The following is an 18659-nucleotide window of genomic DNA, read 5'->3' as shown; positions in this document are numbered from 1 at the left end:
TCAGGCTCTAGAGGGACCACCCAGCCTTAGGGCACGCCCCTCTTTTCTCAACCAGGCCTGCCCAACCCTTTCCCGGGTTTCAGTTCTGGTTCCTCCGCCCACTCCTTCCCCGCCCAGCGCCTCTAGAAGGAAACTGGTAAAACACGGAGAACTGGGTCTCATTTCAGGAGCCGTTCTGGGCATGCGTCAATCCCTGTCCCCGCGCAGGCGCAATAAGTTCCGCTGTAATTGGTACCGCCCATTTTCACTTTGTGGGAGCGTTTGCTCCCGCCAGCTAAGGCTGCCCTAATTGACCACTTTCCCAGTTGGCCCCCGCCTTCTAGTTACGGTGGGGGGTGTGTGTGTGTGTGTGTGGAGAAGGGCTTGGGAGGGGGAAGTCTCGCGACATCACCTTTGGCTGTCTCCGGCGGCGCCATCTTTGTGTCTGGCGAGCGACGGCGCCCGACAGGAGTCCTGAAGCCGGCGGTTCGCTTGCCAAGCTCCAGCCGAGACCGGATCCAGGAAATACGAGGCGGGCCTCAGTGGGAGGGACGCACTGAGGGAGGAGGGAGAAAAGGAAAGGGGGCGGCGGCGACGGCGGCGGTGGTGGTGGCGGTGTCGGCGGCGGCTGCGGCGGCGGCTCCTCCTCTCACCGGATCCGGTCCCCGGGCTGCGCGCACCCGAGGGGGGTCGGGCGGGGAAGCGGCGCCGGCCCGGACCCCCCCGCGGGAGCAAGCGGCGGGAGAGAAGGTGAGACAGCGGCAGCGGCAGACCGGGAGCAGCGGCTGCCGGGTGAGTGTCTCTGAGGAGGGCCCGGCACCTGCCCGATTCTGGGCGTCGGGGGTGGCCCCGGGGTCGTCTCGGTGACCCAGAGCCAGGGTGGGCGTGCGCGCTACTGCGGGGGTCCTGGGGGCTCGGCTCGGCCTGGGGTTGCGGCGGACACTAGGAACTGCGGGACTGCTGGAGGTCTGCGCAGGGCCTGGCGCGCCCGCCCCAGACGCCCCGGGAGGCCGAGTAGAGAGGGAGTGGCCGGGGGCCTCGGTTGGCCCTCTCCCCTAGAACGGGGGGATGATGTCCTTCCTCGCCGCACCCTGGACATTGCGGAGAGTGAACCTCGGTGGAGGGCTTCAAGCCCCCAGCACGGCCTTTGGGGATGAGGGCTAATCAGCATCAAGGTTCGGTCTGTTAATGGTGTTGAGATATGCGGGGGAAGGTTAGTAGTAATAGTAATTGTTTTATAAGGGGTTTGTAAATTGGAGACAGGTGTGGAGTGAGGCGAAAACATTGTCTCCGTTCTTTAACAAAGATCACACAAGCAGTCCTCTGAGGTCCAGTGACAGATAAGAGTTATTCCCAGTTGGAGTTGTGTAGTTTGGTACTGTGTGCCAGTTCATTAAAGTACATAAAAACAGGATTTGGGGGGATGGGAGAGGGGGACAAGGTGGGTTATATATAAAGTAGGGTGCATATAAAGTCAAAGGAAGGACAAAAGCGTTTTTGTCCTTAGTGAAACGTAATTTAATTAAATTGCTTAAGGACACTTGTCACCTTTGGTCCAGACAGGGCATGTCAATTCCATGTGTTCTTCAGTGACGTTTGTCAATCTGACAATAATTTCGGCATCTGATGTGTTGATTTTTGGTTTGTAAAAGAAAAAAAATGTGTGGGAAAGAAGAACAATTTGACAAAGGTAGCTTCTTTTGCTCACTATTTCATTTTGGAAGAATGAAGGGATTTTTTTCTCCCCCTTTTCCTTGTAAATGTTTTCTGGTTGTATATCAGAACATTTGTAAGAAGGACGAAATATTTCGATCAAAAGAAAAGGTTTTCGAGGTGAGAGTTTAGTTTTTTACTGTGTGTTAAAGGGCATCATCACCCATGGTAAATTTTGTGATGGTGTCAAGCATGCAAGCAAATGCACATACATATTTTAAAGCCTTGTGTCCTATGAAGTTTTTCAACCTAACCTACCCCCCTCTTCGTTTGCTTGTGACTGGTTTAATCAAAGGAAAAACTTTAGTGAAGATAAATGTTAAATATATGACTTTCATCTTTAAATTGAACAGAACCTATGTTCTTTCACTCTGAATTTTCTTCCATGTGTGGATTTGACACAGTCTTCTCAGTTATATAGATTTTTCATTAGCAAATTCTGTACAGTTTGTGTTGGAGCGAAGGGAGTTGGCATTGAGTATGTTCAGTCACTGGTTTTGGTGGGTTATGTATGTTTGCATTTAATCCTCATAGCCCTTTAATTTAATCTCCATAATCCTTGTGCAGGTAGTTTTATTCCTGCTGTACAGATAACCACACTAACCTCCTATATTCTTAAGTAATTTTCCTGAAGAGTTTATATAGCTGGTAAATTGCAGAGCTAGAACCCAAACTCATATGTGTCTGATTCTAGAATATGTGCTTTTTCTACTATATTCTGCATAACTATGTGTGCTGATAAAAATTTCAGAAAATGAAAATTTTTGTTACAAAGAAACCTTTCAGTTCTTTTGGTAATCTTGAAAGATTTCAGTGTTCTTGGTTGAAGATAATCTTAAGGTTTTTCTTTTCTTTCTCATGTGTTCATTTTCTAGCCAGAGGTAACATTTTAACAGAAGTCTGCTGATTACTAAGGATTCTTAGCAGCACATAGTGACCTATGTGAAATTCAGATGTTTTCAGTAACGTTGCCTCCAGTTTCAGCATGCCCAGGGTAATTCAGAGATTAAATATTTTGTTTATTTTGGTCCTGAATACTTTTCAAATTATATTACTAAAATAAAATAGCAGCTATTTCTAGGGGTCTGAATTTGCTTTATCATAGCTTGGAGGTATACACACATACCCACCCACCTACTCACCCACCCACCTACTTTCTCCAACAAGTGGAGTACTTGATAACAGATGCTGTTTTTCTTTTCTTTAATTTAGTACAGAGGTTTATGGATCCACTTTATCGTTTGCAGAAAATACGGCAGCTATTCTGGGATCCAGCATAATCTGTGGGCCTAGGAGTGAGAGAACTTCCAGGTTCCCAGGCAGTGTTGGATATGTCAGTGAAACAGCAGGAACATCTTGCCAGCGCATGGCTGATAGACACTGTTGTCCCTTAATGGTCTCTGCTCTTGCGTCTTTCATGTGCTGCTGAGCTTGCCTCCTGGCCATTATCTCTGCTGAGGAGAGAGTTGCACTGGAAGAGTAGTAGCTTAAATAATAGGGGAAAAATGGATGCTAAGTGTCTGGCACTCATCCTCCAGCTGGATATTTGGTTAGGTTTACCTGTTGAATTAATTATCCCTGGCTGTGAGTTGTGGAAACGTTATTAGGGAATTTGGGATTTACTGTGCCATCTTTGAAGATGTAAATTGTTTGGGGGGGGGGGGGACCTCGGTTAAGTAGCCATGTCTTATGGAAACCTGGGCCTTAGGGGCTGGAGGTAAAAGATGTCCTGTACTCCTCAGATGCATATATGTGTGTGTATGAGTTTGAAACTTTGCTTGAAATACTAACTTGGAGTCCTGACAGGCAGTGTTTGGTCTCAATGAGCAAGTTTTTCATTATAGTTATGCTCCCAAGAAAGAGTTAAATATCCTTTCTTATTTGTGAAGGTAGTAACTCATGATATTTGGGCTATTGGGGTGAAAAAAATTTGACAGATGATAATGTAACCGAGTGCTCACTCTGTAAATAAAAAAGCCTTTCTGAAATGATTTATATTGCCACCGTATAAAGAAAAGGCAGCGGGAAATTATCTCACATGTATTTAGATGTATGTTTTCATATCTTCCACATAATAAACCTCAATATATTGCCATGGCCACAAATACTCATTTGTTTAAAAGTGAAATGGACCTGAGGAAATACTGGTAACTATCAAGATGAATTAATCCTAAATTAACCAACTTAAGAACAGTTATTATAGTTTAAATTGTTGGCAATTCTGTTAACTTATTTGTCTGGCCCTCCACCATCCCACTTCCTGCTTCAAATTTCCTTAGGTTCCTTCCTCTCTTTCTCCTACGGGTTGTTCCTGCTAGTACCTGGAGCCCTTAGTTCGAATTGACACTGAAGTCTTCAGCAGAGTGGCTGCTGACTAGGAGGGGAACAATACTCCTCTTAAGTGCATTCCCATTCTCCCGTTCTCCGGGACCCTGTGCTCTAGGAGATCAAGAAGGATCTGGACAAGACCTCTTAACCCACTTCTCTCTTTATTGAAAGGGAGAATAAGAGTAGCCAGAGTGAGAGAGGCTGTGTTAAGATCCTTGCCATGGTTTCTTTTTCTTTTCCTCCCCTCTCCTAAGCATTCAGGAGGAAAGTTTGTAAAATCTATCTGCTCCAGGAGCGGGCCCTGCTCCCCTGTCCTTTTCTGCAGCCCACCCTGACCCCTACATTTTTCCGTAGCTCCTTTCAGCTGTCATCCCCACTTTCATCCTTCTCTCCCAAGTAGATCTTGCCTGCTTTATCCCAGGATTTCCTCCCACTGCTGCTCTGCCTTTTTGTCCTAACTCTGAAGCCTTGTGCAGTACCAAATGCTGTCTTTCCTGCCGTGTCTCCTGCTTGGCTTCAGTCGAGGAATCCTAGGCCTGTGGTCCTAGGGGAGGGAACAATTCTACTCCAGGGCTGAGTGGGGCAGGGGTATTTGGATTTATTCTAGGTTGATTGCTGGATGAGTTTTCCCATAGAAACATTGCCCATGCAGGTTTGGAATTTGTTATACTTCTGTAACCTTATGGGTGTTTTAGCTTTTGTGGACTCCTTTGGAAGCCTGCCACATAGACCTTTGTTTGCTGGGAAGGCAAGTTATGAGCTTCAAATAGATGATTTAAAAAAAAATCAGCCTGTGCTCCAGAAGTTGATGGGAGTTGCATGCTTTTTGTTAATTACTCAGTGAGATGGTATGGAGCACACCTTTTAGTTGTCCAAAATTAGATATGTTATGTGGATCAGGTGGCTCTTTTGGGAGATAAACTGATAGCCTTTTTAGATTGTCAGGGAAGAATTTCTGAATTTAGGCACATGTTTTGAAATGTAGTTCTTTGGTCTATCTCAGGTTAATATTTGTCCTTAAAGCACTTGTTACAGTGTTGTGGAAAGAACAGTTTTATTTTGTCATAAAAAGAATATCTTGTTCCCACTATTTCTTGTTGCTGTTTTGAAACTTTTCAAGGGTATTTGAACTCTAGCAGTTACTTTATCCTAGTTTACTTAATGGTAAACAGCAACAGTGTATTTATGTTGAAGATTTTGAAAAAGTTTTATTAGTCTGTTGTTGAAGCTACATGCCTTTATTACTATTAGTAGTGTTCAAACATGTTAAGCGAGGGATTTCAAGCAAAATACATTTTAAATTCTCTGTAAATGTGCTCAGTCTTTACTTGGTGGAAAGCTAGATTCTTTTTTTTTCTTTTTTGGAAAGATAGATTCTTAATAAAAGGCAAGATGGGTCTCTCTCTCCTTTTTTTTGGTCTCCAAATCACTCTTGTTTCAAAAGTGAAGTAAGCACCCTTTATTTATTTTAAGAGGTTGCCAAGTTATTTAATGATACACAGAGTGCAATGGTTAAAAATATTTCTCAGTGTAAAATGCTTAAGTGTTCAAATCTTACTTTTGACACTAGCTCTGTGATCTTGGGCAGGTTGCTTAATCACTGACCTGTTTCCTCATTTTTGAAATTGGGGTAGTGTAGTACTTAAATCACAGGATTTTTGTTAGGATTAAGTGAGCCAGAAGATGTATAGTATATTTTTAGAACATAACTAGTGATGGTAAATACTCAAGAAGAGTTAGTTTTTTAAATTTTATTATGTTGTCATCATTGTTACTTCTGCTATTACTACATTCTCAGATGACACTCCTTCTGTTCTGGGTGTGTATGTGTGTGTGTGAGAGAGAGAGAGAGACTGTGAGTGAAAGATAACATTTGTTTATTTCGTAGTAATTTTTCATGTAAAGCTTATGGGGGGCCAGGAAGAGCAGTATATTAACTGTTGGATACATCCAAAATCGGTTGTAGTGCAGGAAATACATAAAATATTAAGATAATTTTTTTCAGTAACACCATTCCTATTATAAGAAGCTGTGCCACTTTGATACAAGAGAAAAACTGGATTATGTGAGTAATTGCAGTGTCTTTTATTTGAATTTGTTTAGTTATCTTGGTGTCTATAGGGCCAAATTCTGTGTAGAGGGAGCCTCAATTTTTAAGTGGTCCATTTGTAAGACTTTCTTTTTTTTTTTAAAGATTTTATTTATTTATTTGAGAGAGAGAGAGCAAAAGAAGGGGGAGGGTCAGAGGGAGAAGCAGACTCCCCAGTGAGCAGGGAGCCCAGTGCGGGACTCGGTCCTGGGGTTTCAGGATCATGACCTGAGCCGAAGGCAGTTTTCAACCAACTGAGCCACCCAGGGGCCCTGTAAGACTTTCCTTTTGAAATTCACCACCATTTTCCCATAGAAATAATGTCACATATGGCCTTCAGATTCCCAGGCCAGTCCCACATAACTGAATTTGAAGACTGATAGTGCTATATAAACTAACTTGTATGTATAACAGTGTCTCAACAAGAATATGCACTGAGTACCTCAGGTACTTCAAGATTATTAACGCAGTCTTGATGATGGAATGGGGAGTCACATTCCTTCACAATCCTAGCAAGGACTCCCAGGTCTTGGGCAGAGAGCTTGTTCTCTAAGTGGATGCTGAGGACAGGATGAGTAGTGAGACCTGGTCTCTAGAAAGCAGACGTTTTTTCCTGGTGTGGCTCCTCAAAAGGCTGTTTAGTATGGTGGTTGTCCTCAGATCTCTGTTCCATCACTTACAGAACTTATCATCTGTAAAATGTAGATATTAGTACTGCACTGCCTACCTTATAGGTTCGTGGGAGGGTTGAATATGTTAATATATGTAAAGCACTTAAAACAGCAGCAAGCCCTTAAGTGAGTGCATAAGTAACATTATACACATATTTATTATTAAGTGTTACCATTAGGACAGCTAGAATACCCCCTTCTCTCTGGGATGCCCGGGTGGCTCATTCGATTAAGCCCTACAGCCCTGCAACAGGCTCCATGCCTGGTTGTTCCTCCCTCTGCTTCTCATGACTCTTCATGCACTCGCGCTCCCCCCCCCACCTCAAGTAAATAAAATCTTAAAAAAAATGAGAGAGTCCCGTGATAATAGAAAGAATGCTGTGGAGATGGAATGGAGAGTAAAGCATTTTTATATTATAAAAATGTTTCACAGGATTAAATGGGTTGTTTTATACTGTATACTTTTGATGGAGTTAGCTACAGAATGACAAGTCATTTTTCCTTTTAAAAGTGTTAAAGTTGGGGCACCTGTGTGGCTCAGTCTGTTAAGTGTCTGCCTTCAGCTCAAGTCATGATCATAGGGTCCTGGGACCGAGTCCCATGTGGGGCTTCTGAGCTGCCTCTCCCTCTGCCCCTCCTCCCCACTCATGCTCTTTCTTTCTCTCTCATATAAATAAATAAAACCTTAAAAAGTAAATAAAAATGTTAAAGTTATATAGAAAGCATTCTTCATGTTAGATATAGAAGCTAACTGGAATGATTGGAGAAATTAATTTTTTGAACTTACTGATTTAATAAGAAATTAATATTAGTACTATGATTTTATTGTCATTAATTGAGTTTTTTTTTTTTTTTTTACTATGTACTGATTTCAGGTTGTGGTCATGATTTTTTTTTTGGTCTTTTTCAGGGTTACCATATGCTATAGGTGCCATTGTCATTGTAAATTACCACACATGTTTTAAGTTTGTTGTCCGAGTCATCATTTAGTGTAAACAGAACGTGATCTGTTAGGTTGCTCATCATGAACTATACTTTTAGAAAGTCTTTATCTTTTCTGCTCCAGAAATAGCTTTTGGCTATTAGTCATGGATGGCAAAGAAATTAATTTTGACTTGGTAACACTTGGATGAAAGTGTTTCAATTGAATATAGTATGTACTGAGAGTCACTGCCAGTAGACAGATTCTCTTGCTGGGTGGGAATCCTCTAGAACTTAAAGAAAATTGAAAAAGTGATGAATTTGACTAAATAATTTTGTTTCTATTTATGGAGAGCTGCTTATGACCTTGGACAAATCAGCCAATTCAGAAGACCTTGGATTCTTTATAAAATTAGGAGATTTGACTAGATATGTGAATCTATTAGTTCACTTCTTAGATTTGAAAGACCTTGTTATTTAATAAAAACATAAGATCACGTGGCTTGTGTTAGAGTTTTAAGAATCAATACTAGTCATTAGATCTAGATATAAATCAGTTTACCTTTTTGGGTTTGAATAGTTTCAGACCAATTCTACTGTAAAGAGAGTTTCTAGTTGGTTTGGCACCTCTCTGATTTTTTTTTTTTTTTTTGGTAGCATGTCATCTAATACCTGCTTTTTAAGTTTTTGTTAGTTATTTGATTTCTGTGATTTGACCTGAATCAATCAAACATTTTTTGCTCTCCTATTCCCTAACAAATTTTGAAAAATAAGTACTCCTTCATACTTAAAGAAGAATTTATTAAAATTTTATTAAATATGCAGAAAGCATACATCAGTGGTAAACAGCTCAGTGAATTTTCACAACTGAACACACTTTTGTGCCAGCACCCAGGTCAAGAAAGTGAACATTACCAGCCACTTAGAAGCCCCTTTTTGTACCTTTCTGATCATTTACTACCCTACCCATCCCCCCATTTCCCCCTTTTTTTTTTAAATAACTGGAAGTTTGTACCTCTTCATCTCCTTCACCATTTTCCTGACGTTTAACATCAAATGGTTTTTCTGCTTTTGTGTTCATGTAAATGGGATCCTCCTGTAGTCTTGGGTGACATTCTGAATATGAGATTTATTTATATATTGTGTATAGTTGTAGGCTGTTTCTTCTCATTAGGGTATATTCCTTTGTGTGGCTATATCACTATTATTCTGTAGGTCTCAGTTTTTGGAGAACGTGTTTGTAACCTTGGAGTAGGCAAAGATTTCTTAAACAAGACTTTTCAATAATTATTTCTTGAAGAGTTCTCACTAGAGAAAGAAGAGAGAACTGGACATCTGAAACATTTTTTTAAATGTTAATAAATAGTAAAATCTTATACTTTAAATCTCAGGGAAAGTGTCAGTATTTACAACTAAATTTTCTAGGTGACTGAAGTTTGTCTTTTTATAACTATTTTGGGCTGAATTCTTTCAAGAGTGTGTCATGTACTTCGTTGACTATTTTGACTTGCTGATTTGTAGAAGTTCTTTATTATGTGCTAGAAATGAGCCCTTGCTGGTTTCATGAGCATGTTTTTTCATTTTTGGTGTGTCTTTTGATAAATCAAAATTCTTTAAAGTCTAATTTAGAAATAGTTTCATTTGTATTTAAATTAGATACCAGGTTCAGTTTAAAGTATCTTTCCCTATCTCAAGGTCTTGAAGATATTGTCATTCATCTTCCAGAAGCTATATTACTTTGACTTTGTACCTGAAATTGATTTTTGTGCATTGTGTGAGAATGGGGACAATATTGTTGTTTTCTTTTTTTAAAGATTTTATTTATTTATTTGACAGGGAAAGAGAGATCACAAGTAGGCAGAGAGAGAGGGGGAAGCAGGCTCCCCGCTGAGCAGAGAGCCCAATGCGGGGCTCTATCCCAGGACCCTGGGATGATGACCTGAGCGGAAGGCAGAGGCTTAACCCACTGAGCCACCCTGGTGCCCCAATATTGTTGTTTTCTCCATGGCTAGTTAATTGTCCCAGCACAGTGTATTCCTACTTTTGTTGGAAATCAAATATTCTTACATTTGTGGTTCTGTTTCACGGCTTTCTATTCTGTTCCATTGCTCACTGTACTGATACCACACTGTGTTCTTCACTAAAACTTTATTCTCAGTCTTGATGATCATTAGAACAAGTTCTTCCACCTGCTTGTCTTTTCCGAGCATCTTGGGTATTCTTGGCCCTTTGCACATATATAATGTGTTTTAATATCATCATGTCACTTTCCACACATCACATGTACACACACAGAAAAATCTGTTGTATTTGGAAATTGGATTTCTGTGAAATCTGTAGAGCAATTTAGAATTGACATCTATTTTTTTTAAAGATTTTATTTATTTATTTGACAGACAGATATCACAAGTAGGCAGAGAGGCAGGCTCCCTACTGAGCAGAGAGCCCAACGTGGGGCTCGATCCCAGCACCCTGGGATCATGACCTGAGCCAAAAGCAGAGGCTTTAATCCACTGAGCCACGCACGTGCCCCTAGAATTGCCATTTTTATCTTTTTATTTTCTAATTCATGATCATGATTGGCTCTGTTTATTTAGGCCCTCTTTAATTTCTCTCAGTAATGTTTGTAATTTTCTTCAGAGAGATCTGTAATATTTAAGATTTTTATTCCTAGATATTTGATATTTTTTGACATTATAGTATTTATTTATTTATTTATTTTTATTTATTTTTTAATTTATTTGACAGAGAGATCACAAGTAGGCAGAGAGTCAGGCAGAGAGAGAGGTGGAAGCAGGCTTCCTGCCGAGCAGAGAGCCTGATGCAGGACTCGATCCCAGGACCCTGAGATCATGACCTGAGCTGAAGGCAGAGGCTTAACCCACTGAGCCACCCAGGCACCCGATATTATAGTTTTTAAAGAGATCATTTTGTTGCTTATCAAAATACAGTTGACTTTTATATCAACCTTATATGTAACAATTGTGCTAAATGCTTATTACCTTTAGTAATTTATCTTCAGGCTTTTTGTTTCTTCCTTTTGAATTGTTCTACTTTTGTTTCTTAGTGCTGACTAGTACTAAGATTATATTATTGAATAGAAGTGGAAATACAGGGCACCATTGTCTTGTTCCTTTTTGCAAATGGGAAACTTTCAATATTTCTTCATTAAATATGTATTTGCTTTAATTTTTTCCCAGTTACCCTCAAATAAAGGAACTTTATTCTGTTTTTAGTTTGCTAAGGGCTTATCTCATGAGTGATACTGGATTTTTATCAAATATTTATTGTTAAAAAGGAATTATGATTTTGCTCCTTAAATCAGATTATATCTATTGATTTCCTAATGATAAATCAACTTTACATGGAATAAACACAGTTAGTTACAGTTAGCATCACATTTTCCTTAGGAATTTTGGATCTTTGTTCTTGAGTGAGATTGGCATCTAATTTTGTTTCCTTGTAGTGCCCTCGTCAGGTTTTGGTGGCCTTGTAAAATGAGTTAAGGAATATATCTGCTCTTTCTATTCTCTGGAAGAGAGTGTGTTTAGATTGGTTTTATTTCTTTTTTAAAGGTATGACAGAGTTGAGCCCTGAATCCATTTAGACCTAGAGTAGTCTTTGCAGGAAAGCTTTTATTTTTTTATTTTTAAAAAAAATTTACTTATTTATTTGACAGAGATCACAAGTAGGCAGAGAGGCAGGAAGAGAGAGAAGGGGGGAAGCAGGCTCCCCGGTAAGCAGAGAGCCCAATGTGGGGCTCAGTCCCAGGACCCTGAGACCATGACCTGAGCTGAAGGCAGAGGCTTTAACCCACTAGCCACCCAGTTGCCCCAGGCAGGAAAGGTTTTAATTACAGATTCAAGTTTTAAAGTAAGAGTAGTAGTATACTTCAGCTTTATTTCTTTTTTTTAATTGAAGTACAAACATTGTAACATATAACATTGTATCAGCCCTACAACACAGTGATTCCATATTTGTATATGTTACAAAATGATGACCACAATAGGTCTAGCTAACATCTTTGACCATACATAGTTACTACCCCAGTTTTTTTTTCTTTTGATGAAGACTTAAGATTTACTGTCTTAGAAGCTTTCAAGTGTGCAATACTGTATTTTTTTTTAAAGATTTTATTTATTTATTTGACAGAGAGAGATCACAAGTAGACAGAGAGGCAGGCAGAGAGAGAGAGAGGGAAGCAGGCTCCCCACTGAGCAGAGAGCCCGATGTGGGACTCGATCCCAGGACCCTGAGATCATGACCTGAGCCGAAGGCAGCGGCTTAACCCACTGAGCCACCCAGGCGCCCCGCAATACTGTATTATTAACTATAGTCACCATGATGTACATTACATCCCCAGGACTTATTTTATAATTGGAAGTTGATAGTTTTTGACTTCCTTCATCCATTTTGCCCACCATTACTTGCTGCCTCTGGCAGCCACTAATCTAGTCTGTTCTCAGTATCTATGAGCTTTTTTTGCGGGGGGTGGGGGCAGGGGGGAAGAGATTCTATGTATAAATGAGATAATACAGTATTTGTCTTTTTTATTATGAATAATACTGCAGTGAATATGGGAGTTAGTGTTTTGGGGGGTGTTTTGGGTAAATACCCAGAAGTGGAATTGCTGGATCATATGGTAGTTCTGTTTTTAATCTGTTGAGAAACTTCCATACTGTTTTCCATGGAGGTGGCTCCATTTGCATTCCTACCAACAGTGGACAAGGGTTCCTTTTTCTCCACATCCTCACCAGCACTTGTTATTTTTTGTTTCTTGGTATTAACCATTCTGACAGGTGTGAGATAATAGCTCATTGTGGGGTGTTTTTTCTTTTTTCACTTTTTTAAAAAAGTAAGCTCTACACCCAACGTGGGGCTCAGATTCACGACCCTGACATTGAGAGTTGCATGCTCTACCAACTGAGCCAAACTGGAGCCTCTTGTTGTACTTTTTTTTTTTTTTAAAGATTTTATTTATTTATTTGACAGAGAGAGATCACAGGTAGGCAGAGAGGCAGGCAGAGAGAGTGAGAGGGAAGCAGGCTCCCTTCAGAGCAGAGAGCCGGACGTGGGACTCGATCCCAGGACCCCGAGATCATGACCTGAGCCGAAGGCAGTGGCTTAAACCACTGAGCCACCCAGGCGCCCCGTACTTTTTTTTTTTAAAGATTTTATTTATTTGAGGGGTGCCTGGGTGGCTCATTCGTTAAGCATCTGCCTTTGGCTCAGGCCATGATCCCACGGTCCTGGAATTAAGCCCCATATCAGGCTCCCTGTTCAGCGGGGATCCTGCTTCTCCCTCTGCCCGCCACTCTCCCTGCTTGGTTCCCTCTCTCACTATCTCTATCATAAATTTTAAAAATCTTTAAAAAAAAATTTATTTATTTGACAGAGTGCCTGTGTTAGTGCATATGCAGGGGGAGAGGCAGAGCGACAGGGAGAAGCAGGCTCCCTGCTCTGACGTGGGGTGGGATCCCAGGACGGGGATCATGACCTGAGCCACACAGGTGCCTCCTTCTTGTGCTTTTGATTTGTATTTCCCTGATCATTAATGATGTTGAGCATCTTTTCATGCAGCTGTAGGCCTTCTGCATGCCTTGTTTAGAAAAGTGCCTATTCAGAACTTCTGCCCATTTATAAATTGGGTTGTTTGGGTTTGTGTTTTTTGTTTGTTTGTTTTTTGCTATTGAGTTGTATGAGTTCTTTATATATTTTGGATATTAACTACTTACCAGAGATATGATTTGCAGATATTTTCTCCCATTCAGTAGGTTGCATTTTCAAGTTTGTTGATGAATTCCTTTGCTGTGCAGAGCCTTTAGTTTGATGTAGTCCCACTTGTTTGTTTTGCTTTTGTTGCCTTTGGTTTTGGAGTCAGATCGAGAAAAATCTTCACCAAGACCGATGTCAAGCTTATTAGAGCCTGTGTTCTCTTCTAGTTGTATGGTTTCATATCTTAAACATTCAAGTGTTTAATCCATTTTGACTTAATTTTTGGATATGGGGTAAGATCATGATCTAGTTTCATTCTTTTCCAAGTAGCTATTCAGTTTTCCTGACAGATTTTATTGAAGAGACTCTACTTTCCTCACTGTATGTTTTTGGCTCCTTTGTCATAGATTGATTGACTGTATATGTTTGAATGTATTTCTGGGCTGTCTGTCCTGTCCTCTTGGTCTGTGTGTTTGTTTCTATGCCAATACCGTACTCTTTTAATGACTATAGATAGCTTTGTAAGATAGCTTGAAATCAGCGAGTATGATGCCTTCATCCCTGTTCTTTTTTCTTAAGATTGCTTTGGCCATTTTTAGGGTCTTTTGGAGGTCAGTCCTACACATTTTAGTATTGTTTATGTGAAATACCATACCGTCACTGGTATTTTGGTAGGGATTGTATTGACTCTGTGGATTGCTTTGGGTGGTTATGAATATTTTAACAATATTCTTCCAATCCATGAGCATTGTATTTCTTACCATTTATTTGTGTCTTCAATTTCTTTCATCACTGTCTTAATCCCATTACATAATATCATGTCATTTGCAGATAGTAAGAGTTTTACTTTTCCCTTACCAATTTGAATGCCTACTTCTTTTTCTTGCCTAATTGATCTGCTGAGATTTCCAGTACTATGTTGAATCAAAGTGGTGAGATTGTGGGCCTTCTTGTGTTTGTTCCTGATCTTAGAGGAAACTCAGCTTTTTACTGTTGAAGTATGCTGTTATGTGAGAGCTTGTTATATATGGCCTTTATTATATTGAGTTATGTTTCCTCTATATCTAACTTTGTTCAGATGTTTTATCATAAAAAGATAACTGATTTTTTTGCATCTATTGAGATGATCATATGATCTTTATCCTTTATTTTGTTAATGTGGTCTTTAACATTGATTTGCATGCTTGTATCTCTGGAATAAATCTTACTTGATTCTGGTGTATGATCCTTTTAATATATTGTTGAACTTGCTTTGTTACTATTTTGTTGAGGATTTTGCATCTATGTTCATTAATGATACTGGTCTATAATTTTCTTTGATTGTGGTGCCCTTGTTTAGTTTTGGTATCAGAGTAATGCTGGTCTTGTAAAATGAGTTTGGAAGTATTCCCTTCTCTTCCATTTTTTGGGGAAGAATTTGAGAATGATTGATACTCTTTGAATGTTTAGTAGAACTCACTAGTGTCACTGCCTGTCCTGGTGTTTTGCTCATTGGAAGGTATTTGATTATTGATGCAGTCTCCTTACTAGTAATAGTTCTTTTTCTTTTTTTAAAAGATTTTATTTATTTCTTTGTTAGAGAGGGAGAGAGTGCACATGCATGCACAAACAGGGGAAGCTGCAGGCAGAGGGAGAAGCAGGCTCCCCATTGAGCAAGGAGGCAGATGTGGGACTTGATCCCAGGACCCTGGGATCATGACCCGAGCCAAAGGCAGCCACTTAACCAGCTAAGCCACCCAGGTGTTACACTAGTAATTGTTCTATTCACTTACTCTATTCTGCAATAATTTAGTCTTGGAAGGTTGTATGTTTCTAGGAATTTATCCATTTCTTCCAGGTTTTTCAGTTTGCATATAATTGTTTATTGTGGTCTCTTATGATCCTTTGTATTATTTGTTTATTTATTTATTTGATAGACCGAGATCACAAGTAGGCAGAGAGGCATGCAGAGAGAGAAGAGGAAGCAGGTTACCCCACCAAGCAGAGAGCCCGATGTGGGGCTTGATCCCAGGACGCTGGGATCATGACCTGAGCTGAAGGCAGAGGCTTAATCCACTGAGCCACCCAGGCACACCACCCCCCCATCCTTTGTATTTGTGTGGGATCTCTTGCATCCTCTTTGATTTTGTTTTTATGTATTTGAGCCCTTTTTTTTCTTGTTGAGTCTAGCTAAAGGTTCTCAATTTTGTTATCTTTTCAGATAACTAGCTTTCATTTTATTGATCTTTTCTGTTGTCTTTTTCATCTTTATTTCACTTATTTCTATTCCGTTCTTTGTTATTTCCTTCAGTCTACCAACTCTAGGCTTCCTCCCCTATCACAGTTCCTTGGGGTGTAATGTTAACTCGTTTGAGATCTTTCTTGTCTTTTGATATAGGCATTTGTTGCTTTGAACTTTTCTGTTAGAACTGCTTTTTTTGCATTGCATAAATCTGGGCATATTTTCATTTGACTCAAGGTATTTCTTTTATTTATTTATTTTTTAAAAAATTAAAAAAAAAATTTTAAAGATTTTATTTATTTATTTGTCAGAGAGATCACAAGTAGGCAAAGAGGTAGGCAAAGAGAGAGAGGGAAGCAGGCTCCCTGTTGAGCAGGGAACCTGATACGGGGCTTGATCCCAGGACCCTGAGATCATGACCTGAGCTGAAGGCAGAGGCTTAACCCACTGAGCCACCCAGGCACCCCTCAAGGTATTTCTTTAAAGTTTTTATTTAAGGGGTACCTGGGTGGCTGAGTTGTTAAGTGTCTGCCTTCGGCTCAGGTCATGTTCCCAGGGTCCTGGGATTGAACTCTGTGTCAGGTTGCAGTCAAGTACCCTGTTGGGCTCCCTGCTCAGTGGGGAGGCTTCTTCTCCCTCTCCTGCTCTCCCTGCTTGTGTTCCCTCTCACATTGTCTCGCTCTCTCTGTCAAATAAATAAATAAAACCTTTAAAGAATGGTTTTTATTTAAATTGCAGTTAGTTAACTTACAATGTAATAGTAGTTTCAGGTGTACAGTACAGTGATGCAGCACTTGCATACATCACTTGATGCTCATCATAGGTGCACTTCTCAATCCCCTTCACCTGTTTCACCCCCCACCCCTCCCCTCTGGTAACCATCAGTTTGTTCTTTGTAGTTATGAATCTGTTTCTTGGTTTGCCTCCTTTTTTTTCCCTTTGCTCATTTGTTTTGTTAAATTCCACTTGAGTGAAATTATATCGTTTATCTTTCTCTGACTTTTTTCGCTTAGTGTAATATTCTCTAGCTTCATTCACATCATTGCAAATGGCAGTATTTCATTATTTTTTATGGCTGAGTAGTATTTCATTATATATTCCAGGAACCTCTATACTGGTTTCCAGAGTGGCTGTACCAGTTTGCATTCCCACCAATGGTGTAAGACAATTCCCCCCCTCTTTTTATTAAAGATTTTATTTATTTATCTGACAGAGACACACAGAGAGAGGGAACACAAGCAGGGGGAATGGGAGAGGGAGAAGCAGACTCCCTGCTGAGTAGGGAGCCCAACTCAGAGCTTGATCCCAGGACCCTGGGATCATGACCAGAGCTGACGGCAGACACTTAATGACTGAGCCACCCAAGCATCTCGACAGTTTCCCTTTTTTCTACAGCCTCACCAGCACCTGTTGTTTTCCTGTGTTGATTTCAGCCATTCTGACAGGTGGGCAGCGATCGCTCATTGTAGTTTTGAATTGCATTTCCCTGATGATGAGTGATGTAGAGTATCTTTTCATGTGTCTGTTGGCCGTCTGGACGTCTTCTTCAGAGAACTGTCTGTTCATGTCTTCTGCCCATTTTTTAACTAGATTATTCAATTTTGGGGGGTTGAGTTTGATAAGTTCTTTATATATTTTGGATACTAACTGTTTATCAGATGTCATTTGCAAAATCTTCTCCCATTCCATAGGTCACCTTTTTGTTTTATTGATTGTTTCCTTCACTGTGCACAAGCTTTTTATTTATTTATTTTTATTTATTTATTACTGGTATTTTGGGATTACTTCCAAGCTTTTATTTTGATGTAGTCCCCAGTAGTTTATTTTTGCTTTTGTTTCCCTTGCCTCTGGTGACATAACTAGAAAGAAGTTGCTATAGCTGATGTCAAAGAAGTTACTGCCTGTGTTCTCTTCTTGGATTTTTATGGTTTCAAGTCTTACATTGAAGTCTTTCATCCATTTTGAATTTATTTGTGTGTATGGTGTAAGACAGTTGTCCACTTTCCTTCTTTTGCATGTCGCCATCCAGTTTTCCCAAGACCATTTGTTGAAGAGACTGTCTTTCCCATGGGATATTCTTTCTTGATTTGTTGAAGGTTAATTGACCATATAATTGGAGTTCATCTCTGGGTTTTCCATTCTGTGACATGGATCTATGGGTCTGTTTTTGTGCCAGTACCATACTGTTTTGATTACTATACCTTTGTAATATAACTTGAAGTCTGGAATTGTGATGTCTCTAACCTTGCTTTTCTTTTTCAAGATTGTTTTGGCTATTGGAGGTCCTTCGTGGTTCTATACAAATTTTAGGATTGCTCTAATCTGTGGGAAAAAACCCTGTTGGTATTTTGGTAGGGATTGCATAAAATGTGTAGATTCCTGTTTTAATGTACTTCTTGATTTCTCTTTTTGATTTCTTTGTTGACCCATTCGTTGTTTGGTAGCATGTTGTTTAATCTCCACATATTTGTGAATTTTCTGTTTTTCTTCTTTTAATTGATTTCAGTTTCATACTATTGTAGTTGGGAGAAGATGCTAAATATGTCTTTATTTTTTCTCATGACCATTTGGTAAAGCATATATTTGTAAAAGTTTGTTTCATCTGAAGTTTCAAATGTATTGGCATTACAGTTACACTTTTTTGTCATTTAATGTGTACAGATTTCTTAGTGATAGTCCTCCCTTCTGTTCCTTTTTAAAATAGCTTTGAGTGTACAGTTTAATTTTTTTTTATTTGACAGAAAGAGAGAGAGGGCACAAGCAGGAGGAGCAAGGCTCCCGGCTGAGCAGAGAGCCCATCCCAGGGCTCCATCCCAGGACCCTGGGATCATGACGTGAGCCGAAGGCAGATGCTTAGCCAACTGAGCCACCCAGGTGCCACTCAATTTAGTGGTTTTTAATACATACGTAGAGTTGTCCACCATCATCATAATCAATTTTAGAACATTTTCTAAATAGAAATCCTGCTCCCATTAGCAGTCACTCCCCAGCATCTCCCAAACGCTCTTCCCTCTTCATCAGC

The 18659-nt window shown here is 40.0% G+C and overlaps 1 protein-coding gene across 5 annotated transcripts in view; it reads left to right on the top strand.

Moving 5' to 3' along the window:
* The first annotated feature begins 492 nt into the window (after nt 1-492).
* Nucleotides 493-18659, top strand: part of TAB3 (TGF-beta activated kinase 1 (MAP3K7) binding protein 3) — a 91321-nt gene continuing 73154 nt past the window's right edge. For all 5 annotated transcript variants that reach the window (XM_045995285.1, XM_045995283.1, XM_045995284.1 and 2 more), the window contains exon 1: nt 493-771. The gene's annotated coding sequence lies outside the window, so the exon portion shown is untranslated. The remainder of the gene's footprint in view (nt 772-18659) is intronic.

Source organism: Meles meles, chromosome X, assembly GCF_922984935.1.
Source record: "Meles meles chromosome X, mMelMel3.1 paternal haplotype, whole genome shotgun sequence".
NCBI lineage: Eukaryota > Metazoa > Chordata > Mammalia > Carnivora > Mustelidae > Meles > Meles meles.
This window is presented reverse-complemented; position numbering and strand designations above follow the sequence as displayed.